Consider the following 27,333-nt stretch of genomic DNA (forward strand, 5'->3'; position numbering starts at 1 on the left):
GCGGGTTGCGCACCTTCCTAAGGCCAGCTTTGCCGAAGTGGCGCGTCAGGGGGCAGCGTCACAACGGCCTCCGGCGACTGTCCGACCCACACGCAGTGAGTCGGCAGTTACGCCATCTGCCCCCACGGTGGTTGCAGCTAGCGCTGCTCCGCCAACCGAGGAAAAGGGGCCATCGACCCCGAAGGTGGGCGCAGCCGAGGCTGCCTCAACCTCCCAGGTCCCTTCCAGTGCTGGCAATGGCCGGCGCAGCCAAATCCCCCAGGGAACCCCACCGACCTCCGGGCTGGTGGGCGCAGGGGTCCTGCCCTCCAAGGCGGGCCCTTCCCTGGTAACTTCTCGCTCGCAAGAGCACGTGTCCGGCGCCTCACAAGAGGCAATGGACACCACAACTATCCCCAAGGCGCCCCAGGCGCCTAAGGAGCGGCGAGGTTCCCTCGAACGCTTCAAAAAGAGCAAAACCCCGGTTACAGGGCCTCGAAAGGGCTCTGTAATCTAAGACATCCCTTCCGTTTCCGTAAACACAGCACCAATTAAATTTAAAATATGGATACACAAATCATTCAGTGGAATGTCAGAGGTCTACTTAGGAATCTAGATGATGTTCAAGAACTTATCCATAAACACAATCCAAAAGTGCTGTGTTTACAGGAAACACACTTAAAATCCAAAAACACAAACTTTCTCCGTACCTATGTTACGTTTCGCAAAGATCGCGATGATGCCGTCGCATCATCGGGTGGTGTGGCGATTCTCACTCATAAAAGTATAGCATGTCAATCTTTACAGCTACGTACGCCCCTTGAGGCAGTGGCGGTGCGAGCTGTTCTGCTAAACAAACTCATCACTATTTGCTCGCTTTATATACCCCCACATTACAAATTAACCAAACATGAATTTCAGTCCTTTATAGATGAATTGCCAGAACCTTATCTGGTTCTAGGCGACTTCAATGCACACAACTACCTCTGGGGCGACCCTCGTATAGATGCGCGAGGACGTCTTGTTGAACAGTTCCTTTTCTCTTCTGGTGCTTGTCTACTGAATAAGAAGGAAGCGACATACTATTCTCTTGCAAACAGAACATTTTCTTCAATAGATCTTAGCCTAGTCTCCCCGTCACTACTGTCTGAACTCGAATGGCAAGTTAACAACAATCCTTACGGAAGCGACCACTTCCCAATACTGCTTAGAACACCCGAAGAAAAGGAATATCCACCACAGGCTCCTAGGTGGAAAGTTGACACTGCCGACTGGGAAAAATTTCGAACTCTATCTTGTATTTCGTGGGATGACATGTCCTCGCTAGAAATTGACGCTGCTGTCGAATATTTTACAGCCTTCATAATAGATGCCGCATCTAAATGTATATCACAAGTAAATGGTCTGTCCTGCAAACGGCGTGTCCCGTGGTGGAACGACGATTGTAGGATCGCACGTAAAAATCAGAACAAAGCGTGGGGGTTGCTACGCGCCTCCCCCACTGCAGAGAATCTTATTAACTTTAAAAAAGTAAAATCACAAGGCAGGCGAACCCGCCGGCAGGCCAGAAGAGAAAGCTGGCAAAAGTTTTTATCAAGTATTAACTCGTTTAGGGATGAGGCCAAAGCCTGGAACAGAGTAAATAGGATTAGAGGGCGGCAAACACATTCACTCCCCCTGGTAAACCCACAAGGCGATACCCTGCTTGAACAAGCAGACTCACTTGGGGAGCACTTCGAGAGTGTATCAAGCTCCAACCATTATTCGCAAACATTCCTGAAATATAAAGAAATAGAAGAATGCAAGCCACTCATCAATAAATGCCGACAATTTAGTGCTGCCGAGCTGAAAGCGGCCTTGAGCGCATGTAAGAGTTCCGCACCAGGATCTGATAGAATCTTATATGAAATGCTCAAAAACGTACACAATGACACGCAACTTACACTACTTACACTTTTCAACACCATCTGGGATGCAGGGTACCTTCCAACCGCGTGGAAAGAAGCCATTGTAGTCCCTGTTTTGAAACAAGGCAAAGACCCTTCCTCGGTGGCAAGTTACCGCCCGATAGCCCTCACAAGCTGCATTTGTAAGGTGTTCGAAAAAATGATAAATCGGCGACTTATTCATTTCCTTGAAGAGAGCAAAATGCTTGATCCTTATCAGTGCGGCTTCCGAGAAGGGCGCTCCACAACCGATCATCTCGTGCGTGTTGAAGGGAATATCCGGGACGCATTTATACATAAACAGTTCTTCCTATCGATATTTCTCGATATGGAAAAGGCGTATGACACAACGTGGCGTTACGGAATCTTAAGAGACCTGTCAGAAATGGGCATCCACGGTAATATGTTTAATATGGTAATATGTTCGTAGCCTGCCGTTCCTGCTCTCGCACGCTTGAATAAACCCCTTTTCCCCGTGCTTGTAACAATATAATAAAAAGCTATCTTTCAAATCGTATTTTCCGGGTAAAAGTCGGCAATGCACTCTCACGTCCTTTTACGCAAGAAACGGGTGTACCCCAAGGAGGCGTGCTCAGCTGCACGCTCTTTATCGTGAAGATGAACACGCTTCGTGCTTCACTACCACCCGCCGTCTTTTACTCTATGTGGACGACATTCAAATAGGTTTCAAATCTTGTAACCTCGCAGTCTGCGAGAGGCAGGTACAGCATGGCCTGAACAAAGTGTCAATGTGGGCAGACAAGAATGGGTTTAAGATCAATCCTAACAAAAGCTCTTGTGTTCTTTTTACAAGAAAGAGAGGACTTATCCCAGATCCTTGCATAGAACTGCGTGGACAGCAGATACCTGTAAACAAAGAACACAAATTTCTGGGTGTCATACTTGACTACAAACTCACTTTCGTCCCCCACATTAAATATCTTAAACAAAAATGTCTGAAAACAATGAATCTAATGAAACTTCTATCCCAGACTACGTGGGGTAGTGACAGGAAGTGTCTAATGAATATCTATAAGAGCCTCATTCGATCACGACTAGACTATGGTGCCGTGATCTATCATTCTGCAGCCCCGAGCGCGCTAAAGATGCTAGATCCGGTCCACCATCTAGGAATCCGACTGGCCACAGGCGCTTTCAGAACGAGTCCCATACAAAGTTTATATGTAGAATCAAATGAGTGGTCACTTCATCTGCAGAGAACATACATTAGCCAAACATATTTTCTGAAAGTCCACTCAAATCCACAACATCCCTGTTTTAATACCATTAATGACATGACATATGCTACACTCTTTCGCAATCGTCCCTCCGTAAGACAGCCTTTCTCGCTGCGTGTGAGGGAGCTTAGTGATCAAATGCATGTCCCACTCCTCGAGCTCCCCCTAATGCATCCAGCCAAGCTGCTACCTCCTTGGGAGTGGCAGCTGATACAATGCGACACATCTTTCGTTCAAGTTACAAAGCACGCTTCAGATATCGAAATCCAAATGCATTTCCGGGAACTCCGGCACAAACACTCCTGCACGGAGTTCTACACAGACGCATCGAAGTCACATGACGGGGTGTCCTATGCAGCCGTCGGGCCATCCTTCTCGGAATCCGACGCACTGCATCCGGAAACTAGTATCTTCACGGCTGAGGCCTACGCAATATTGTCGACCGTGAAGCATATAAGGAAATCAAAACTCAAAAAATCAGTTATATATACGGACTCCCTAAGTGTTGTGAAGGCTTTGATATCGTTCTGCAAGCACAAATTTCCTGTAATAATTGAACTCTATTCCGTCTTATGTGAAGCATATGCATCTAACCAGTATGTGATTATATGCTGGGTGCCAGGTCATAGGGCCATCGAAGGTAATGTTCTGGCGGACCAGATGGCCACGTCAGTTGCATGGCATTCTGCTAATCCCACCGCTGCAGTTCCTGTCACGGATCTGAAGCCCTTCTTACGGAGGAAACTACGCAACCACTGGCAACGCCTATGGGACGCGGAAACAAATAATAAGCTCCACGTGATCAAGCCACAGTTAGGATTCTGGCCCTCTGTAACAAAATCACGCCGAACAGATGTCCTATTCTGTCGTCTGAGAATAGGACACACATTTGGCACGCATAACTATTTACTCACTGAAAATGATCCTCCAACCTGCGGTAGATGCGGGGAGAGGCTGACCGTCCTCCACGTCCTCCTGGAGTGTCGGGAAGCCGAATATGAAAGAAAGAAACATTTTCCCTTAGCCTACCGGCAGCGCATCCCCCTTCATCCTGTTATGTTACTCGGCCAAGAACCATTATTTGACACCAACGCAGTCCTGAGTTTTCTGAAAGATGTTGTCTTGCATGTTTTTAGCCCTACATGTTCATAGCGGGTCCTCTCTTCAGAGGACGCCGCTGTGATAGCTCCTTGGTATAGCACATGCCTCTAGACCCTTGTTTTCAAGGGCTCTGGCGAGGCAGCAGTGCTCCAAGTAATTTTACGATCTTATACATTTTATATTTTGCATCATTCTTGTACGATGGATTTTAATGTTCATAGTATTCGTCATTAGTCATCGCCATAATTTTATAGTACGTAGATTTTACGCACTTTACAGCGAATATTTTTAGGCCACTTTACAGCCAAGTCACATCTTCCATAATACATCCTTAACACTACCACCGGTCATGGCGCTCTTTGGCCAAACCTGGCCCTTGCGCCACAAACAACACACATCATCAAAACGTCTGTCTTACTTGAATCACACGAGCTTTTCCGAGGTGGCGCGACGGGGGGCAGCGTCACAAATCCCTCGGGAGTCTACCGCGGTCACTGACAGTGGCCCGGTAATCACTCCGCCTGCCCCCCAGGTGGCTGCAGCAAGTGCTGCTCCATCAACATCGAAAGTGGACCTGCCGGCTCCAGTCCCGCAGGTCCCAAAGCTAATCCGAACTCCACGGCCTGGGACGCGAGTTTCAGCGCCTAGTTCACGATCCTCCAGCACCTCGGAAAAGGGTATGGAGGTCGATCAAAAATCCCCGGCGTCATCGACGCCGAAAGATCAGCGCTCTCAGGAGCGCGCTAGGAGAGAGAAAATTCCTGTAACAACTCAAAGAAAGGGACCGGTAACCTAAACGGTTACCGCCCTAGTATACATATCCATCCATCTTTATCACGTGCTCTTGAACACAGGCAACCAAAATCTTCCTCGATATGGCTACACAAATAATTCAATGGAATGCTAGGGGCCTATTTCGCAATCTAGATGATATCAAAGATCTACTAACGGAATATCAGCCACGACTGTTCTGTGTTCAAGAAACACATTTAAACTCTACACACCAGAACTTCTTAAAACGGTACATAGTTTTCCGTAAAGATAGAAATAATGGTAATTCTTCTTCAGGTGGTGTGGCAATCATAGTCCAAAAGTCAGTTGCATGCCAGCATGTATCACTCCAGAGTTCATTTGAAGCAGTGGCTGTTCGGGCTATATTGTTCAATCATCTTATAACGATTTGCTCCATATATATACCGCCAGATGAACGGTTTGACACAGCAGAATTTGAAAAACTGATTGACCAACTTCCCGAACCCTATATAGTAATCGGAGACTTCAATGCTCACAGCACATTCTGGGGTGACTCAAGATGTGATGCGAGAGGACGGGCAATAGAAAACTTCCTTCTTTCTTCTGGAGCCTGTATATTTAACAAGGCAGATCCAACCTTTTACAGTTCCACACACAACACGTATTCATGTATAGATTTAGCAATAGGGTCAGCGTCTCTTCTCCCACACCTGGAATGGAGAGTTATCACTAATCCACATGGGAGCGATCATTTCCCGACACTCCTAGAAACCACAAAGTGGCACGATGGACCAGCTTACCCCCAAAAATGGAGACTTCATGCAGCAGACTGGTCAAAATTTAGAAACATAAGTAAACTGTGCCTAGAAGAAGTGGACCATTTAGGTGTAGAAGAACTGGCTAGCTACATCACTGAACACATCCTCTGTTCCGCTCGAAAGTGCATACCTCAATCCTGCACAGATAAAGTAAATCCAAAACCGTGGTGGAACAAAGAGTGTGAAACTGCAAAGAAACTCCAGAACAAAGCGTGGAGTAGATTCTCACGCTACCCAACCACAGAAAATCTTATAGAATTTAAGCGGTGCAAGGCAAATGGCCGCCGTATTCGCCGAGTATCGAAAAGAGAAAGCTGGACACGCTACGTATCCTCCATAAACTCGTACACGGATGCTAGCAAGGTATATAACAGGGTACGTAAACTAAAAGGACAACGTCCAAATCCTTTTCCTCTCGTCAATGGCTCTGGTGAGTCAATAGAAGATCAAGCAAACACTCTTGGCGAGCACTTTGAGAGAGTATCAAGTTCGGAAAATTATTCCGAAATTTTCTTAAAGCATAAAATAATAGCTGAAAATATTCCTCTACATCCAAAAAAGACATCAGAAGGGTACAATAGACCATTAACGTTCCATGAACTCAAGCTTGCCCTAGGCTCTTGTGGTAGCTCGGCTCCAGGTTCTGACACAGTAACTTATGAAATAATCAACAATCTGCCTCATGAGACCCTAAACTGCCTGTTAGGCCTTTACAATAAGATATTTGTTACTGGTCATATACCTTCATCTTGGAAAGAAGCAATAGTCCTACCAATACTCAAACACGGCAAAGACCCTTCCTTAGTTAACAGTTACAGACCTATTGCACTCACTAGCTGCTTACTTAAAGTATTTGAAAAGATGATTAACCGACGCCTTGTCTTCTTTTTGGAATATAATGGTATATTGGACCCTCGCCAATCTGGCTTCCGAAGAGCGAGGTCTACTACCGATAATCTAGTACTCCTTGAATCATATATACGTGATGCATTTGTACATAGCCAATACTGTCTATCTATATTCTTTGATCTTGAGAAGGCATATGATACTGCCTGGCGATACGGTATTCTGCAAGACCTGTCATCCTATGGAATTTGTGGTAGCATGCTGAACATTTTGCAAGATTACTTATCTCAAAGGAAGTTCCGTGTAAGAATTGGCAATGTATTATCGCGCACTTTTATTCAAGAAAACGGTGTACCACAGGGAGGTGTGCTAAGTTGCACACTTTTTATAATCAAAATGAACTCTCTCCGCTCTGTTATACCACCAGTGGTGTCTTATTCTGTCTATGTGGACGACATCCAAATCAGCTTTAAATCCTGCAATCTGTCCATATGTGAACGCCAGATCCAGTTGACTGTTAATCGGCTCACGAAATGGGCCGACGAAAACGGATTTAGATTCAGTGCAGAAAAGACTTCCTGTGTGCTGTTTTCCAGACGTAGAGGGGTATGTCCTGACCCTTGTATTACGATGCATGGGAAAAACCTCATAAATAGAAAAGAACAAAAATTTCTAGGTGTAATCTTCGATAGCAAGCTAACCTTCATGCAGCATGTAAAACAGTTGAAGCTGAAATGTCTTAAAACTATGAACCTTTTAAAGATTTTATCCCACCAGTCTTGGGGAACAGATAGGTATTGCCTCCTATCTCTTTTTAAAAGCCTTGTGTTGTCACGCATAGACTACGGATGTATTGTTTACCAGTCTGCTTCAAAGACAACACTTAAGGTTCTCGATCCTGTATATCACTTAGGTATCCGTCTAGCACTTGGTGCCTTTCGGACGAGCCCCGTCCAAAGTCTATATGCAGAATCTGATCAGTGGCCGCTGAATTATCAACGTACATTCTTATTGCCTATGCAATAAGAATCATGTCACTAAAACAACATCCATGCAAAGCACTCATAAGTGATCAGTCCACAAATCAGCTGTACTTAAACAGGCCTTCACACGCCCCGCCGTTCCCGTTAGCAGTAAATTCTGTTGCAGAAAAACTCGGAGTAGATTTCACAGAATTGCAGGAAAGCGACTACTTTGAACCCACCCCACCTTGGGATGAATGTACAGTGACCTGTGATTTGTCCTTTACAGAACTTAACAAAAAGAGCTGTCCAAATGCTCTCATTCAACAACATTGCAGGGGCGTCTGCGCAAGCAGGCGTTTGGTGTGTTGCGACACCACGGACCCGAGCACATGGGGGTTGGACCCTCCCGCGTGTAGCCGTGCGCGGCTTAGCCGTGTCTGGGGAAAAGGGGATCCTGGGGGTTGAGTCGATGCTGGGTGTTTGGACCTTTAAGGCCCCCCGGTGGAGGCAACACACCCCTTTGGCCTCTGCTTCACATAGACGGCACCCCCGGACTGACCCACCCGGGGGAAATCGGCAGTCGCCTTTTCCTGTCTCTCTCTTCGCACACCTTCGTCTTTCCCTCTCACTTTTAGTCTTTCCTGTCCTCTTTTTCTTCTGATAACTTCCAACTTTCCTGGCGGCGAGGGTTAACCTGGTGTGCTATGACCTACCTTGGTTATAACATATGTGGTTATAGCGACGATGTACAGTTGGCATGGTAGGGTTTGCTTCACCGCATACCCTGCCGTGTCCCCTTGTTGGGCTCGGTGGTGGGTGACTGGCATCGTCGCTGAATACACAACACATTTCATGGGAACTTCCAACCCCTTCTGTACCGATCGTCCCTCTAAAAGGGGGCGCACCGATGCTACGTTTCAGTTTTTTCTAAAAGGCACTCAGACTTTCCCTAAATTTCATGTTGTCCACAGTGACAAACCCGACAAGAAAGCAAGAACTATTTCACCATTCGTTGTCGCGAAGCATCTCGCAGAGACCATTGGAGGCGGCTATAAGATCACCAAGCTGGCCAGTGGGGACCTGTTACTGGAACTAAAAGACAAAGCACAACACGACAAGCTAACAAACCTTGTACAACTTGGAGACATCCCTGTCAGTGTGACAGCACACCGAACCATGAATACAGCCAAAGGCGTAATCTCTGACATAGACTTGATGGACTTGACCGACGAAGAACTCCTGGAAGGATGGAAGGATGAAAACGTAATAAGTGTACAAAGAATAAAAATTAGACGTGACAACAAGGAACTGCCAACTAAGCACCTGATTATTACCTTTGGCTCTAGCACACTACCAGAGACATTAGAAACTGGATATACCAAACTCAGAGTACGACCATACATCCCCAACCCGCGACGCTGTTTTAAATGCCAAAGATTTGGCCACGCTTCCCAGAGCTGCCGAGGGCGGCTAACATGTGCGAAATGCGGCACCAATGATCACTCTGCAGATGACTGCAAGGCTGAGCCCCGTTGTAGTAATTGTAATGGTGGCCACCCTGCATATTCTCGATCATGCGCAGTCTGGAAAAAAGAAAAAGAAATAATTACGATAAAGGTAAAAGAAAACATAACTTTCAGAGAAGCAAGACAGCGCATCTCACCAACATTTGCACAGAGCACATCCTTCGCCGAAGTGGTACGTCGGGGGGCAGTACCACAGCGGCACTTGGCGGACGCCAGCGCCACGCTTAGCGAGCGTGCGGCAACGCCACCCGCCCCCACGGTGGGAGCAGCGAAGGCTGCCCTACCTCTCCCGAATTTGTCCATAGTTGAGGCCTCCGCTAGTGCTGGCACCAGTCAGCCCAGCTCCGAGGTCAAGACTAGCCCACCAACCACAAGGACGGTGGGCTCCAAGGCCTTGTCTTCCGAGACAAGGCTTTCACGGAAAACACACCGCTCACAAGAGCGGCTGTCCACTGCCTCTCAAGAGGCTATGGACACAACACCGAGTCAGAAGGCGCAGTTGACGCCTAAGGAGCGGCGCGATTTTGCCGATCGCTCCAAAAAAGATAAAACTCCAATTACAGGGCCCCAAAAGGGCAACATAAGCTAAACCAAGTTCATTCTCTTTGACACATAGCACAACATTTATTTTAATATGGATACACTGATTATTCAGTGGAACATCAGAGGCCTACTCTGCAACCTCGATGATATCCAAGAACTCCTTAATCAACTAACTCCTAAAGTGCTATGTGTCCAAGAGACTCATTTGAAAACTAAACACAAACACTTCCTACGTCAGTATGTTATTTTTCGGAAGGATCGCGATGATGCCCTCGCATCATCCGGTGGCGTAGCCATCATAGCTGACAAATCTATAGCCTGTCAAAACTTACAGCTACAAACACCCCTTGAGGCAGTGGCCATTCGAGCTGTACTGTTAAATAAGCTGATAACCATTTGCTCCCTATATATACCACCGCACTTTCAGCTCCACAAACAAGAATTCCAAACACTAATAGATCAGCTGCCTGAACCATATCTTGTGCTTGGAGATTTGAATGCGCACAGCAACCTATGGGGCGACTCGCGCTGCGATGCGAGAGGTCGCTTGATTGAACAGTTCCTTTTTTCTTCAGGTGCATGTCTTTTGAATGGAAAGGAACCCACGTATTATAACATGGCAAACAAAACATACTCCTCAATAGATCTTAGCATAGCATCGCCTACTCTTCTACCGTACTTTCAATGGAAAGTTATTAAAAACCCATACGGGAGTGATCATTTCCCTGTAGTTCTAAGCACACCTATAGCTAATGAATGCCTTCCACAATTACCTCGCTGGAGAACTGACTCGGCTGACTGGGAAACGTTCAAGAAGCTTGCTTGTTTATCCTGGGACGACATCTGTGCTTTAAGCATAGACGCTGCGGTTGAATATTTTACGGCTTTCCTCCTTGACACCTCCTCCACATGTATCCCTGTAACAAGTGGATTGTCGACAAAACGCCGTCTTCCATGGTGGAACGATGAGTGTCGAAAAGCGCGAAAGAAGCAAAACAAGGCATGGGCTTTACTTCGGGATTCTCCGACAGCAGAAAATCTAGTCAATTTCAAGCAGGTTAAATCCCAAGGTCGAAGAACGCGGCGACAAGCTAGAAGAGAAAGTTGGAGAAAGTATATATCAGGCATTAACTCTTACACTGATGAAACAAAAGTTTGGAATAGAGTTAATAGAATAAAGGGTCGACAGTCTTACTCTCTGCCTTTAGTGAATACTCAAGGCGACAGCATGGAAGATCAGGCGAACTTTCTTGGCGCACATTTCGAACAGATATCCAGCTCGTCGCACTACTCCGAAACATTCCAAAGGTACAAAAGGCAAATAGAAGGACAACCATTAGAACGGAAAAGCACAAAATACGAGGCATACAATAGACCCTTTTGCATGGCAGAGCTTCAGGCAGCGCTAAACAGCTGCAACCAATCTGCCCCCGGATCTGACCGCATCCTATATGAAATGCTTAAACACCTGCCGCCTGAAACACAAAAAACCCTTCTTTGTCTCTACAATTCTATATGGTCGTCCGGCCGCATTCCCTCTGCTTGGAAAGAGGCCATCATAATTCCTATTTTGAAACAGGGTAAGGACCCTTCCTTGGCAAATAGTTATAGGCCCATAGCATTGACGAGCTGCTTATGCAAAGTTTTTGAAAAGATGGTAAACAGTCGCCTGGTCCACTACCTAGAAATAAACAAGAAATTAGACCCATATCAATGTGGTTTCAGAGAGGGCAGATCGACGACAGATCAGCTGGTGCGCATGGAAATGTACATCAGGGATGCCTTCGTACACAAACAACTTGTATTATCAGTATTTCTTGATATGGAGAAGGCGTATGATACTACGTGGCGCTTCGGGATCCTTCGGGATCTTTCTGCAATGGGCATTCGCGGCAACCTGCTGAGAATAATTGAAGGCTATCTCTCTAACAGGACATTTCGTGTTAGAGTTGGCAACGTACAGTCTCGACCATTTTTACAGGAGACAGGTGTACCGCAGGGTGGAGTACTGAGTTGTACGTTATTTATTGTTAAAATGAACTCCCTCCACACCGTATTGCCTCGCACACTCTTCTACTCCGTCTATGTGGACGATGTACAGATAGGGTTCAGGTCATGCAACGCTAGCATTTGCGAGAGGCAGCTACAACTTGGCTTGAATAGACTCTCAAGGTGGGCGGACGAGAATGGTTTTAAATTGAACCCCCAAAAAAGCACATGTGTCTTATTTTCAAACAGGAGAGGTGTACTGCCACACCCAGACATCAATATTAATGGAGAAAGACTAACTGTTAGTCATGAACACAAATTCTTAGGTATTATCCTGGACACAAAGCTTAACTTCATTCCCCACTTAAAATATCTCAAAGAAAAATGCCTGAAGACCATGAACCTCCTTAAGCTGCTCTCTCGAACAACTTGGGGCAGTGACAGGAAGTGTCTCCTTAGCCTGTACAAGAGTCTCATACAATCACGCCTCGACTACGGAGCCGTGGTGTACCACTCCGCAACAGAGACTGCGCTAAAGATTCTCGACCCAGTCCACAACCTCGGTATACGACTGGCAACAGGCGCCTTCAGAACGAGCCCTGTTGAAAGTCTCTACGTTGAGTCCAACGAATGGTCCTTACATCTGCGAAGAATATTCTTAAGTTTATCATACTATTCTAAGGTAAAAGCAGACACCGAACATCCATGCCATTCCATCGTTAGCGACCTGCGCGCTGCCAGACTTTACAGTAACCGTCCACGTATTAGAATCCCTTTGAGCCTACGCTTGGAAGCAATGGTAGACGAAACAGACATCCATCTCCCAGAAAATATCCTGCCTCCCACTCGCCTTCCACCGCCCTGGGAATGGCAGACCATGGAGTGCGATATCTCGTTTGTCGAAATAACAAAACATGCACCTGAGGCACACATACGATCACACTTCCTCGAACTCCAAGCGAAGTACTGCTGTGCCGAATACTATACAGATGCTTCCAGATCATCTGCTGGTGTCGCGTATGCAGCTCTTGGGCCATCTTTTTCCACCTCAGATTCTCTAAATCCCAACACAAGTATTTTCACGGCTGAGGCGTACGCGATACTCTCAGCTGTAAAACATATCAGACAAACAAATCTCAATAAGGCCATCATTTTCAGCGACTCATTAAGCGTAATAAGGGCCTTAATGAGTTTTCGAAAACATAGGAATCCTGTTTTTAATAAACTATACATAGAACTATGCTTAGCTTTAATATACAACCAAAACATCGTCCTATGTTGGGTACCTGGCCATAGGGGCATAAAAGGCAATGTAGCTGCTGACGAAAGTGCAGCGTCAGTTGTCTTTAATGAAACGGATGTTAACAGACCTATAGCAGCAACAGAACTTAAGCCCTTCTTACGCCATAAACTTAGGAAGTACTGGCAACATCAATGGGATAATGCAGTACTGAATAAGCTACACGTTATCAAACCAAAATTAGGGAACTGGATAACTGAAAGAACAGCAAGGCATAAGGAAGTACTTCTGTGTAGATTAAGAATAGGACATACGTACGCCACTCACTCTTACCTTTTGACGGGAAGCGAACCTCCTACATGTCCCAAATGTGGCAACAGGCTTACAGTTATTCATGTTCTTATCCAATGCACTGAAATAGAGGCAGAAAGGAAAAAGTACTTCGCCTCCGCTTATCGCCAACAGATACCATTACACCCAGCATTCTTTCTGAGCAACGAACCCCTTTTTACTTTTGGAACAGTATTAAACTTTTTAACTGAAACTGACACCCTAAATGTAATTTGGCCAGGCTACTTGTAGCACGGTCTCCACCTGGAGGTCGTAGCTGCAATGTACCATTTTCTAGAGCACGTGCCTCCCAGCCCTTGCTTTCAAGGCCTTGCTGAGGCACTAGTGCTACAGCCATTTGTTGTTTTACTGTTCATCCATATCTCAAGAAACATCTCTTTTCATCGCAGACACCATCAATCACAGTCATGTTTTTAGACTAGTATTTTATGCACTCCAGAGCGAATGAATTTTAGGCCCTTTTACAGCCATATTGCATCACATGTATATTTTCCACCTTTTAGCGAATATTTTTAGGCCACTATGCAGCCATGTATCATATACTCCCCACAATCAACACCCACATATCATTGACAAGCACACATCATCGACTTGGCGCTCTTTGGCCACATCTGGCCCTTGTGCCAATAAACTCTACAAATCATCATCATCAACAACATTTCTTGGCGCTTGAAGACAAGTATAAATCATTGGCATTTTTCACTGATGCTTCAAAGTCTGCAACTTCGATATCATGTGCAGCCCAAGGCCCAAACTTCTCCAACTCTAAAACCTTACATAAACATAGCAGCATTTTTACAGCCGAAGCGTACGGTATCCTGATCACTGTTGAATACATAGTGCAGCACAAGGTACAAAAGTCCATAATATACACAGATTCGTTAAGTGTTGTCACAGCCCTGTCCTGTGGCAAAACAAGCCGAAACCCTGTATTAAACATGCTCATTAAACACATTCACCTAGCATATAAACAAAACCTAGCTCTTGTTGTATGCTGGGTGCCAGGACACTCTGGGATTGCAGGCAATGAAATGGCAGACAAGAATGCTGGACAAGCGGCTCATCGGGATATTATTGATGTAAGCTGGGTACCTGGTGTAGATATGAAACCTGCTGTAAGAAAGGTGCTTCATGACCATTGGCAAGCTGAGTGGGACAAGCAAGTGGAAAATAAGCTGCACCTGCTTAAACCAAGATTAAGCAAACCTTTCCGACTAAAGCTTGATAGGCACACGGAAGTCACCCTAGCACGACTCAGAATAGGACACACTTATGGCACACACAAACACCTATTGACTGCAACTGACCCCCCGACGTGCACACGCTGCGGTGAGATCTTAACCGTCCTACATATCCTCATTCAATGTCCCGAACTTCACCGAGAGCGATTAGCTCATTTTAAGGAACTCTACACACACCATATACCACCCCATCCCTCAATGTTCTTATCAGAAGATGCACTTTTTAACTTTAAAAGAGTGCTTAATTATCTTGCTCAAGCTAACTTTCTAGATATCATCTCATTCCATGCTAACCATCAGACTGTGCCTCACAGGTGAAGTACAGTCTGATGCACATAAGTATGTCCGAGCTCTTGCACTTCTTGCGTAGGCAAGAATTGTACAGCAAGGGACTCGGGCAATCCGCAACAATTTACCATGTGTCCCTATAACCTATAATTTTAGAATTCATCCACCAGTATTTATAGATTTCTTTTACATGTAGGCCTCTATACAGCCTCCATTTTAAGTCACAGCACCAAACCCACAATTTTACTAAACAAAAACATATGTCCTGGCGCTCTTTGGCCTTAGATGCCCTTGCGCCATTAAACTCCAATCATCATCATCATCAAAACTTCCCTCGTTTTCATGTAGTTCCCTCAGAAAAATGAGACAAACCAGTGCGAACCATCTCACGATTCCTTGTTTCAAAGTCGTTAAGAGAAGTTTTTTGTCCAGGATATGGCGTCGAGGATGGCAAGCGGTGATCTCTTAAAGCTTCGTGACCAGAAGCAGTATGAGAAATTGCCAAAACTAGTGTCATTTGGGTAAACCCAAGTAATTGTAACCGCGCACCGTACTATGAATACCACCCGCAGTTTCAGATGATGATCTGTTGGAGCTAGCTGAAGCGGAACTTCTGGAGGGCTTCAGTGAGCAAAATGTGATCATTGTCAGAAGAATTAAGATGAGGCGGGATGGCAAAGAAATCCAAACCAAGCACTTAATAATCACCTTTGGTTCAAGTGTCCTGCCCGAGTCGACCGAGGCCGGGTATATCAAGCTCCGTGTTAGGCCATACATGCCAAATCCCCTCCGATGTTGCAAATGGCAGCCTTTCGGCCACAGTTCGCAGAGCTGCCGAGGTCGCCAAACATGTGCGAAATGCAGTGCACATGAACACACGTCTGAAGCTTGGGAGAACTCTTTCCATTGTGTAAACTGGGGTGGGGAGGGAGCACGCCGCGTACTCACGGTCGTGCCCGTCTTGGAAAAAAGAAGAAATTGTCACGATCAAAGTAAAAGAAAATATATCTTTCAAGGAGGCACGTAGGTGGGTGCCATACCTGCCTAAGAGCAGCTTTGCCGGTGTGGCGCGTTAGGTGGCAGCGCCACAACGGCCTCCGGCTGCTGTCCGTCCCACACGCAGTGAGCCGGCGGTAGCGGCACCAAGGCCCCCTGGCGGCTGCAGCTACCGCTGTTCCGCCACCCCAGAAGAAGGGACCACCGACCTTCGGTCCCGTGGAGCGCGTCTTTCTTGGAGCGCTACCGCTCCAAGAAACAAAACTCGCATCACGGCGCCTGTAAAGGGCCCTGTGACATAACCTTTCCTTTCCAAAACACAGAGTATCAAACTCTGTCAAAAGCGATGCACAAATTATGCATTGAATGTGAGAGGCCTCCTCCACAATTATTACGACGTAACCGAACTTTTACACAAACGTAATTCAAAGGTACTATCTGTTAAGGAAACGCACGTAATAGCTATACAGACAAATTTTCTCCGGTCATACACTATTGTTTGTAAAGATGGCGACGAGGTTAACACCTCATCCGGCAGTGTAGCCATAATTGTCAATAAAACTGTTGCTTGCTAAACACTTGCCCCTTCGGACGTCCTTTGAGGCAGTTGCAGTTCGAGAAATTCTTTTTAATAAATTGGCAAAAATTATGGTGTTTTACGCGCCAAAACCACTTTCTGATTATGAGGCACGCCGTAGTGGAGGTCTCCGGAAATTTCGACCACCTGGGGTTCTTTAACGTGCACCTAAATCTAAGTACACGGGTGTTTTCGCATTTCGCCCCTATCGAAATGCGGCCGCCGTGGCCGGGATTCGATCCCGCGGCCTCGTGCTGAGCAGCCCAACACCATATCCACTGAGCAACCACGGCGGGTAATAAATTGGTAGCCGTCTGCTCTATCTACATACCTCCAAGCTATCACCCGAGCAAAATAGAATGCTATGAACTTATTAACCAACTTCCTGAGCCGTTTCTTGTTGCTGGGGGCTTCAATGCTCATAAGTCTCTGGGAAGCTTCCAGGACTGAATCGAGGGGTCGACTGATCGAATCCTTTCTTTTGACGTCCAGTGCGTGCCTATTTAATAGGGAAGAACCCACCTACTATAATATTGCGCATAATTCATATTCCTCGATAGATTCAGCGCTTGGATCTTCCATACTTTTTCTTACTTGGAATGGAATGTTATGGAAAATTCATTTGGGAGCGACCACTTTCCGGTAACATTAAACATACTAACACGACACGACATTCGTCCTCAGGTACCTAGGTAGAGCCTTGACTCGGCTGATTGGAAGCGTTTTAAAGAATCTGCTTATTTATCACGAGATTTTAAACGCAATTTTAGCATAGATGATGCTGTAGCATATTTTGCCACTCTTATTATTGATGCGGCCGAAAAGTTCAATTCACAAACAAACGGTCAGTCATCTAAGAAATGTGTTCCTTGGTGGAATGAAGACTGCAGAGACGCATGAAAAGGACAAAATAAGGCATGGGGAGATTGCGCCAATATCCTACGGCGGAAAATTACATTGCGTTTAAACATATCATGTCACAAGGATGGCGCACTAGAATGCAGGCTAGCAGAGCAAGTTGGGAGAGGTTTCTCTTGGGTATCAATTCCTATACCCAGAAGGTTAAAGTATGGAATGGGCTGAGATTGCTAATTGAAAAACGAGGCCGACGCCCTTGGCCTACACTTTTTGCGTGTATCAAGCTCCATAAACTACTCGGAAACATTCCCTAAATATAAGCAAATAGCAGAACTTAAGTCAAGAAACCGTAAATGCAGGCGAAATCTACCGCAGAAGTGTCCTTTTAATATTGCCGAGCTCAGAGCTGCGTTGAGCTTGTGCATGAACTCGGCACCGGGAGCTGACAAAATCATGTATGACATCATTAAAAACCTGCACACTGATACACAGATGACACTCCTGGCACTTTTCAACTCTGGGCTCCTGCGTACCTCCCATCTTCATGGAAAGAAGCTATTGTAGTAACGGCCTTGAAACAAGGTATCAATCATCACTTACAGCGCATACATAGACGAGGTACAAAAAAAGGGCGATGAAGACAAGCGCTGACTTCCAACTGAATTTTCATTTTCACAAACATATGTGTACTGCGACACCAAGACAAAAGCGCCCCCTACAAAGCATCAACCCGACATGAGTATGCATACAAAATTCATGACCTAAGATGAACGAGAGCGCATTTGCGACTTCGGAAAAACCAGTTCTTTGTCTGTTAATGCAATTGATGGCTTGCTAACTGAGTCACCATCGGCAATTTCAATGAGTTAGCAACCCATCAATTGCATTAACAGACAAAGAACTGGTTTTTCTGAGGTATGTAATGCTATTACACCCTTGTTGCATATCCTATACTTACAGCTTACTCTACTTCAGTCATTCTCATATTTCTGTTCCTTATATATTTTAAGTAATTTATAGCTCTCAGTTTCAGTTGTCCACGTCACATCAACCATTACCATTCCGTACTCATCATCACTGCCTTGGCGCTCTTTGACCACACTTGGGCCTTGCGCCATTAAACACTACATATCATCATCAGTGTACTGGTACTGAGAGTGCATATTAGACGATACTGTTTATTTTATGTTCCTTCAGACTTCTTAAGAGCCTTTTTCAGAATCACTTAAACGTAACGTTACCCGGTTACACTGCTGCTACGTGGCACAATTTGTAAATGGCAGATGATCCAAGTGCGGCACGTGCGCGCGCTTGTTTAGTCAAAATAAAAGTGTTTATTTTTTTATCTTCCAATGGAAACGCACATTCCTGACGCATGGTTCAGATCTGCCGTCCGCCGTCCAAGGGCGGTAGTGAATGAAGTAACTAAATGAGTGATTTGCGTCCTCATTGCACGTGCGGGAAGCAGCGTTTGTTTTAAGGCCAAAATGATATTGCTATGCTGTCAGTAGCCATTCATTCACAACCTTTCTCCGCAGAGTAACGCTCGAATGCTCTGTGCAGGTGTGACGGAGGTTGTGTGTGCGGTCGGTGTGTGTGATTTTCTAGGAAAAAGAAGCTTCCTTACTAAGTGCATGATCAGGCTGCGTGGTCGTCCGTACTGCTAGAGCGAGACAAGCAATATGCGATAGAAGCATGGACATACACGTACTACTGCCAAATAAACTTTAATGTGGATCCTGTTAATATTGGTAATTTAATCATGAATGAAATGCTGGGTTCTCGTTATGCGCTCGTTTCAAAGTAGGAGAAATCGAACTTCGCCAACCAATTTTGCTAGTGTTCTAAGGTTTTGTGAGAAATGGTTGTGTATTGCTTCGCAACTAGTGACTTTAAGAGTGCGGCGTTATCTGCCATCGCACGTGTACTTCCGCGGCTGGAAATGATCATGCTGTGCTCAACAATGCTTGCTTCAGGAACCCTCTCAGCGGTTACACGTTATTTCCGCCACTTGCGAATTCTGGTCCTAATGTAAGCATTAAAGGGCTTTAGCACTCATTTTAGTGATAACATTAGAAGTTAATTATATTATGCATATTGCAGACTAACAAGAGAAGCTGGGTCTGCTAAATTTTGTCTTGACACCTGGCATAACGAGTTCACGCATAAGAACAGTGCAGGTCCCTTCATATATGATCGTTGTCCTTGGCTTGTTGCGCTCCGATCCTTAACATCACTGTCAGATCGTTTCCACCTGGTCGAAATGTTGAAGGTCGATGGTAATTGATGTCTAAACCTTGTAGCACTTATTCCTTCGTGCTGCCATCAAGGAGACAAACGGGCGAGTGTTCCTGAAGAAGAACACTCTTTGATTTGCCTTGTTTGCCATGGGTGGACACTCAACATTTGCTGAAGAATCTTCTCCGAAGCCCAGTGCGGAGACCACTTTAATAGCCTTATCGTGGAGTGTCACTCAATGATGTGCACACGTGTGAGATAAATTGATGTGTCACTTTGGCATGGTGCAGTCATAGTCGTTGGTGTAATAAATAGGGCGTGTTCGATTCGTGTACAGTTTACTGCGCCGTACGCCCCAGTCATGATCTGCTGCACCATAGCCCTCAATTCTTTGGTGCCAAAACCATGCCGCTGCACCTAAGTTCTGAATTGTGGCATAGTGCAGGTGATGTGCCACTGCGTTGCAGGGAATCGCTGCACCTGCTCATTAGCTGATGGTGTTCAGGTTCGCAGCACCATGCAAACGATGCTCACAGCGGTGATGTTTGCAGACACAGTGAGCACTTCCTGCGGCCGTGGAGACGCTCCCTAACCTCTTTGACAAGGTTTCAGCAGCCAGCCAGAAAATTATCCAGCACATTCAAGTTCTTGCGGGTGCTATTTAAAACCTCGTTAATATGTAGTTGGCGGGGAGCGTGGATGAGGTTTGCACTAAGTGTATTGTTAGTAGTGTCGACAGAGTAACAGCCTAGACCAATTCTCGGCATAAGAAGACACCCCAGTGTTTATTCGTGCTCGTTTTATATCCAGTACAGGAAAGGGCACACAAGTGGCGAGCATGCGCCGAAGATGCTACACGCAGAAACTTATCACTTCGGCTTCTCTACCTGATACATCTTTTCTTTGTATGAAACTAAACAACTTTAACCTTTCAACGAAGAACAAATACTCTCAGAAGAATACACAGCACCTATCACCGATAAAAGTTTGTTTACGCAATTCAGAAGGCTTAGAGCTCACGGAACTTGCGCGAAATTGTCGTCATATCTCAACCGCTGTGGTTGCCTTCTTTCGCGCTGGGATCTTCTTGGTCCTCGTGTCGGTGGTGTAGTGGCGGGAGCGCTTTTCGTTGTTTTTGTTAGACCTGTCAATGGGACCCGTTTTCGTGGCTGTAGTCGGTTGCGTCGCAAAACGCTGCCGCTTTCGGTGGCGACCTGGTACGGCCTTGGTTGGGCAGTTGCATTAAGAATCTTTGCTTTCGGTGGCCACGAGTCCCCTCGTTCTCTCACAGCCTGACCTTTTTGTAATGGTGCAAGACGGCGTCTTGGGGGTTGGGTACTGTTCATGTTTCTTTACCGACTGCCTCTGTGAGCTTCGTTGAAGTCTGGGAAAATTTTCCGAAGTCGTCTGCCCTGAAGTAACTCTCCAGGCGACCGACCGTCTTCCAGCGGACTGCTCCTTTAAGCGAGCTATTCAAGCCACAAATCATCGTTCATCTCCAACGTCTTCTTTAAAAGTCGCTGTAACATTTGAACATCATTTTCTGCGAGGCCATTCGATGGAGGAAACCGCGGGCTGGACGTAATGCGTTTAAAATCATACTTATTCGCAAACAATGCAAATTCATCACTAGCAAACTGCGGACCATTGTCTGTGCACACTTCAATAGGTGTTTAATACCGTGCAAACACTGCGCTGAGCTTTCTCAACTGTGGCCGTCGTTGTGCCACTTAGAAGTTCCACCTGCGGAAAGCTGGATAATGCGTCAAAAACACACAGGTACGATTTTCCAGCCCGCTGAAAAGTATAGGCACCCATTTGGTACAATGCATGTTCCGGCACTGGGCGGTCCATGAGCGGTTCACACTTTGCTTCCGGTATGCGTACTTCTGACAGACTGCGCACCCCTTGATGTGTGCTTCAATGTCAGCATTAGGACCAGGCCAAAACAGCAACTTACGCGCTTGAGTTGTGCATTTATGTATTCCCAAGTCGCCTTCGTGAATTCTTCGAAGTAGCTCAGGGCGCATGCTTGACGGTATCACCATTTTGCATCCCTTAAGCAACACACCACTCAAGACGACCAATTCACTGTCTTTATTGAGAGACAAATGTGGCTCCGGAACTGATATGCTGTGACCTCTACAAACGCATCTTTTAAGTCGAACCATTATCCAGTTTGCGACAGCATGATGATTATTCACTTTTTTGGCTTGTAGAAAATTTTGATTTCGTGCAGGAGGCACCCTATTGAATAAAAGAACATGATTACTTAACCTTTAACCTTGTATAAGACTCCCACAAGTTTTAGAGTGCATTCACTGGTATCACCGTTTAATTTCAAGCCTGCAAGACATCGTTGCTGTCTACGTTGAATGTATGTGTTGTCTGCATATGAGTCGTCATTGAAAAAAAAAATTCGCAGGAGGATACCTGTGCCGAAAAGTGAGATCACTTTATTAAATTTCTTCCCTTTTTAACTTGTTGAATGCATCACGTATGTAGGGGCGCAGGTAGAACAATCTCTGCCCATTTGTCACCTGTCCTTGGAAGCAAAGTTGCTCAGGCATTTGTCGAGCATTCACCCTTGATGTTCTTTTCCCTAGGTGTACAGCAGTCAGTGCGTGTATGTAACTTTAGCAGTGTTTATTCTAAAGTGTATATAACCTTTATAGCATGTAGTTTGGTAATTTTGTGAGAAAAAGAATCTGTTTCTTTCATCTGCTACACACATAAACGCAATTCAAGGATGACATAAAATGATCAACTGACCCTAACAATGTCGTCGGCCTGGCATAGGCTGCGGGAACACTGGCGCGATATACGCAACAGCAGCTCCCCGATGCCAGCACGTCGAGGCTGCAATTGGATGGGTGCTCTGCCGGAAGGGGGGCTGCGCTGCTGTCCACCTGCTGTTAATTTAAAAGAATAAACACAACGTGGCCTTAGAACACCACTTAGATGCCGCTGCGAAAACAAACTATGAAGAAAACACGTTGGCGCTCACATGACAAGCCACTGGTGCCCGCAGCCGTGCCAACTGACACTGACTGTGCCTTGCTCTTGGCGGGCTGCTCGCTCGGGGCTCTCTGTTGGCTCGGGGCGCTGATCTGCTGGCTCAGGCCGGGCTCCAAAGTGTAGCTGGGGCGTCCTTCCGGTACCTAAGTCTCAAAACCGTGTCAAAAGCAACGCTTTGCAGCGCACTGACGCGTTACGATGACCATAGAACTAACGGACTGCTGATAATGCTCGCGAGCGACACGCATCAAATGTGTACTAATGAACCCATCCATTACTGCACACGCGCAAACGCGACTTTTCGTGAATATCAAAGCACAAACAATACACAAAGAACACGTCGCAATTTTTTTTTCTGGGCATTCCCCCTTGCATTTCTGGGCTTTCCCCACTGCATTTCCCCGTGGGTACGAAATCTCAGCCGTTCTCTACTATATCACTTGTTCTGCTTAAAAACCGATGACATTCATCCACAAACTTACCACATCGTCCGAAGCCTAGAATAAGAGCCCGCGGACGCCAGTGAGGGCCAGAGTTCCTGAAATCTCCAGGACGCCTCCCCGCCAGCCAGGGAGGCGGTCGCCGCCCATGCTACTGCGAGTACAAACGTGCGTTATAACAAGGGCGGAACTCACCACGAAGCGTTTACTCACATTTGGCCCTCCCTTGCCAAAGCGGCATGGTGCCGCGCCTCGTGCACTTGTTTGCGCCACCAGTCCTGCCACTGCTCAACGGTCCTTGAATTGGGGCCCTCGGCATTTAGCGCCGCTGCCAGTTGCCCCCAGAGCCGTTGCCTGTCGGCCACTGTCAGTCCGGGGCTAAGCGCACACGACCGGCGCGCCAGAAAGGGATGCGCCTCCATAGAACAAATTAGCAACTCTTTCTGACGCTCCGACACGCGTGGGCCCAACCTGACGTTGCGGTGCGACGACATTCAACTTCTTTATGAGCAACAGGCGGACTGAAAGAACAAGCGCAACGGCGGGACTTACGGCTTGCGGCGGAGAAGCCTTTGTGTGCGTACACGTGTAGACAGCGACGGTGGAAGTAAACCTTAAAATGTGCGCCAACAGCGTCAGCTTGAAACAGGGCAGTGGCTAGCGACCTCACGTAGCGACCAGTGAAAATGTAACCATTAATAAGTTACTTTACTACTGAGATAGCACTGTTTCAGTGAATATTAAAGAATGCTTAAAAAAGGGGCTTTTTCATACTACGTGTATATTTCGCCCCCATTGAAATGCGGCCGCTGTGCCGGGGTTTTGATGCCGCGACCTCGTGCTGAGCAGTCCAACATCATAGCCACTGAGCAACCACGGTGGGTGTACGCATCTCAATGAAACCGTGTTCTTTCAATGAATGAGCCTATGGCTGCACAAGCTTGTGCACAATGCATTCCTGATGAACTGTGCATATTATTTATGCATGGGAAAAAACTGTGTACAAGAAGCATAACACACGCGCATGTGCAATGTGCTTTTTTCTGGTCTTTCTCTTTAGCACACAATAACTTGCTATCCTTCCTATGAAGTATGTTGGCTAACACTTATGCACAAGCAGCGGCTTAACTGTGAATGGGACACGGTGTCAGAGTTTGTCACCGAGCCAAAGTGACCACCCCGCAAACTGGCGGGTAGTCCGAAACAGCCTGTTTGAATCGAGATTGCAACGTGGGCAAGTGGAAATACTGAATCATGCCTCAAAATAATTAAATGCGCGACATGAGCGCCATCTTAGAACTGAAATTTCGTCGGAACTGCGCGGTTTAATATAGTTGATTGAAAGAAAGCTGCCTCTACTGTAAGGCAAAAAGGAAGAGAGTCATTTTCTAATATACGTAGAGACATTAAGGGGCGCCTGCCTCTCCTCTGCAGAGAGACACACACACATAGCACAACAAAGTCGCAGCAATGCACAAAAACTACCACAAGTACTTCAGAAGTCGCGACACAAAACCTAGAGCACAGTCCAAATTTTCAAGTGCCCTCATGTGGAATGCGATGTTTTGAAAGTATACAAAAAAGGCAACCTTTGGTGCTTGCCTAAACATATACACAATACCCTTTGCTGCTTGTTTAAAACTATACACAACACCTTTTCCTGCAGATTTAAAACAATACAAAACCACCTTCGCTGCAGATATTTAAAAAAAAAAGATGCACTGCAGACGTTAAAAAAAAACTGCAACAGCCTTTGCTGCAGATAAAAAAACTGCAACAGCCTTTGCTGCAGATAAAAAGAACTGCAACAGCCTCTGCTGCAGATAAAAAACTGCAACAGCCTTTGCTGCAGATAAAAAGAACTGCAACAGCCTCTGCTGCAGATAAAAAAAACTGCAACAGCCTTTGCTGCAGATAAAAACTGCAACAGCCTTTGCTGCAGATAAAAAGAACTGCAACAGCCGTTGCTGCAGATAACAAATAGTACAAAATTTTGCGTATTGTGCAAGCCGCTGCAGTACCGCAGCAATGGCCCGCGAAAGTGCCCCCACGCTGCGCAGCTCCTGCAACGCCTGGCCCTGCTGCTGCAGGATGGACTCCAGGGCTGAAGCCTGCCTGTATGCAGCCTCCCTGTGCAGCCTAGCCTCGGTCGCCAGCTGTTCCAGGGCCACGGCCTGGCGGGTGGCCGCATCCCGGAGCTCCGGAATCAGCTGGAAACGGAAGAAATACGTCGCCATTGTCACCTCGGAATTCTTCACAACCGACACTTTGCTGGAGCTTCTGCGTATGCAGAGTCTCAGCGTGCACAACACTTTTCTCCCCGCTGAAAATCCACCGACCCAGCGGCATCCGTCAATGGTGCCGAGTTCAGCGCACAACCAATTCCCATTGTTTGGACAGACCATAGTGGTGCCGGAATTCATTTTCTGCCACCTCCTTAAACGCATCTCACACCTCCAAGCACCTCTTCGTAAGAAGAAACCAAACAGCCCTTTTCAGGACTATGCACCAGTTTGCCTGGCGGACGGTTGTGCAGTATCAGCGATTCTCTGTCCTATATACTGCTCCAGCATGCAAAACATACCCCAACCAATGATCGAAGAAGGCGTGCAGATGTGACGTTATAATTTCAAAAATGTACATTTGTGCTTGGTGAGTATGCTAAGAATTTCGTTCCTTACATACTTAGGTTTCTTTTTCTGAAGAAGCCTGCAGATAGTGTATGTTTGGTACAAATTAATTTTGAAGAAAATACCTAATAGAAAGACGCTCCATCGAATATTGTAAGATAGCAAATATTCGTCCATAATGTTTCTTATTTTCCATTTGCCCACATTCGCCATAAAGGTTTTGTTTAATTTCAAGGCAGAATAGCTGTTTATTGCACTTCGAAGTTATTAAAAAAATTTCGCGGCAACATCCATTTGCATCCTATCTCTTTTTGAGATATATCCGCAGTGCACAGAAATAGTATCCACGAACCGTAGCCGCCGGCGGCACTTGGCGACGCCTTTGGCGTTGTGGTGCTGAAAGCAAACAACTTGTGCTATTTTTTCAGAGCAGAAGCCTATGTAGCTCATGTTTAAAAGGACTGACACAGTAAAAAGCATCACATGCCGATGGCTGATTCCATTAAACTGTTGATATTGGTACAGCTAACAGGACAAGGTGACTCCAACTTACGAACTGGGCACTCAGGCACTCCTCGGCCACACCATCGGCACCGCTTGCAACGCTCTGAAAAGCCCGTTCAAGTACCACACAGCTTTATGGACACCGAGTGCAATAAACGAAAAAAAGAAATGCGAAGTGTGCAAATTCACCTGCAAGCCACTGGTGCCGGGCGTCACGCCAACTGAAACTGTTGGCTGGGCGGGCAATGGCTGCGTGGGCTGAGGGCGCCGGGAGGGAGCTCGCGCCTGCAGGCTCTCATCTGGGGCAACCAGCTGTAAGCATGTGTTAAGAATGTGTCACAAAACTTCTCTGCACGCATAGCGATGTTTGTACCAACAGCCACTAATCATAACTGATAACGGTTTAATGTAGCGAGTCTGCACGTAATGGGGGCAGTGGCGCAGCTCGATTTTTTTTTTTCGAGGGGCGTTTGAAAACATGGCATGCTATGTACATAAAGACCCTCGAGAAGAGGGGGGGGGGCGTGTTTGGTGTGCCAGTCACTGGCTATGCCCCTCAGTCGATGGCCTCAAGCAGTTTCGAGCACGTAGGCCTCTAATGTGCCTCAAAATCTAAGTTCGCGGGCGTCCTTTCACCACTGCGGATTCGACCGTCTCCGACAAAGTTCTAAGCAACACCGCCCTACCATGTCAACTACCGTTGTAGCCGGGTAACCCTTTCCTAAACCTTTGTAGGCAAATGAACCCACTTTTTACCGTCTCGACGCGACACGCAAACGGGTATTTTCGACGCCTAACGTGAGCTACACACCGTCTCACGACAAACGACACACCGAAATACCCTTTATGTCACCGTAGGCCGCGTCTCATTGAACTTCGCTTGCCGAATTACTGACGGTCACAAAGTGCTAGTTCACAACACTTGAGCGATAACAGTATTCTAAGCCAGTGCTTACCGCTTCCGACCGCCCGTACACAGCGGCTCGCCCACCATCCACCCGCGCGGTTCCGGTTAGCTGCAGGATGCGGCCGTAAAACCCGGCCAGCTGACCGCCTCCGGTTCCCCTGTAAATAACAAACCGAGCGTATGAGACGACCGGCTGAAACAACTCCGCGCACACTCACCTTTGCTGCTGCCTGACAAGGGCCAGCGCCTGGTCCGCGTAGAAGCGCTGCTTCCGCCAGAAGGCCTGCTACTGCTGCACGGTCTTGCGTGCAGGACTTTCGGCTTCCAGCAGCGCCTTCAGC

At 46.6% G+C, this 27,333-nt stretch overlaps 1 protein-coding gene and 1 long non-coding RNA gene across 3 annotated transcripts in view; one reads left to right on the top strand and one right to left on the bottom strand.

Annotated features, from left to right (window-relative positions):
• Window positions 1–23,024, bottom strand: part of LOC135909808 (uncharacterized) — a 60,670-nt gene extending 37,646 nt beyond the window's left edge. The window contains exons 1-6 of one of the 2 annotated variants that reach the window (XM_070532454.1): window positions 22,994–23,024; window positions 22,501–22,660; window positions 22,266–22,405; window positions 13,278–13,356; window positions 4,078–4,138; window positions 1,703–2,792 (exon numbers count right to left, since the gene is read on the bottom strand). The gene's annotated coding sequence lies outside the window, so the exon portion shown is untranslated. Of the gene's footprint in view, window positions 1–13; window positions 77–1,702; window positions 2,793–4,077; window positions 4,139–13,277; window positions 13,357–22,265; window positions 22,406–22,500; window positions 22,661–22,993 lie in introns of those variants that run through there. The other variant, XM_065441862.2, reaches the window with a different exon arrangement.
• Window positions 1–26,196, top strand: part of LOC135909809 (uncharacterized) — an 87,302-nt gene extending 61,106 nt beyond the window's left edge. The window contains exon 4 of the long non-coding RNA XR_010566806.1: window positions 25,042–26,196. This is a non-coding gene — a long non-coding RNA (uncharacterized lncRNA). The remainder of the gene's footprint in view (window positions 1–25,041) is intronic.
• The last annotated feature ends 1,137 nt before the right edge of the window (window positions 26,197–27,333 follow it).

The sequence above is a fragment of the Dermacentor albipictus genome, chromosome 1, assembly GCF_038994185.2.
Source record: "Dermacentor albipictus isolate Rhodes 1998 colony chromosome 1, USDA_Dalb.pri_finalv2, whole genome shotgun sequence".
Classification (NCBI taxonomy): Eukaryota; Metazoa; Arthropoda; class Arachnida; order Ixodida; family Ixodidae; genus Dermacentor; species Dermacentor albipictus.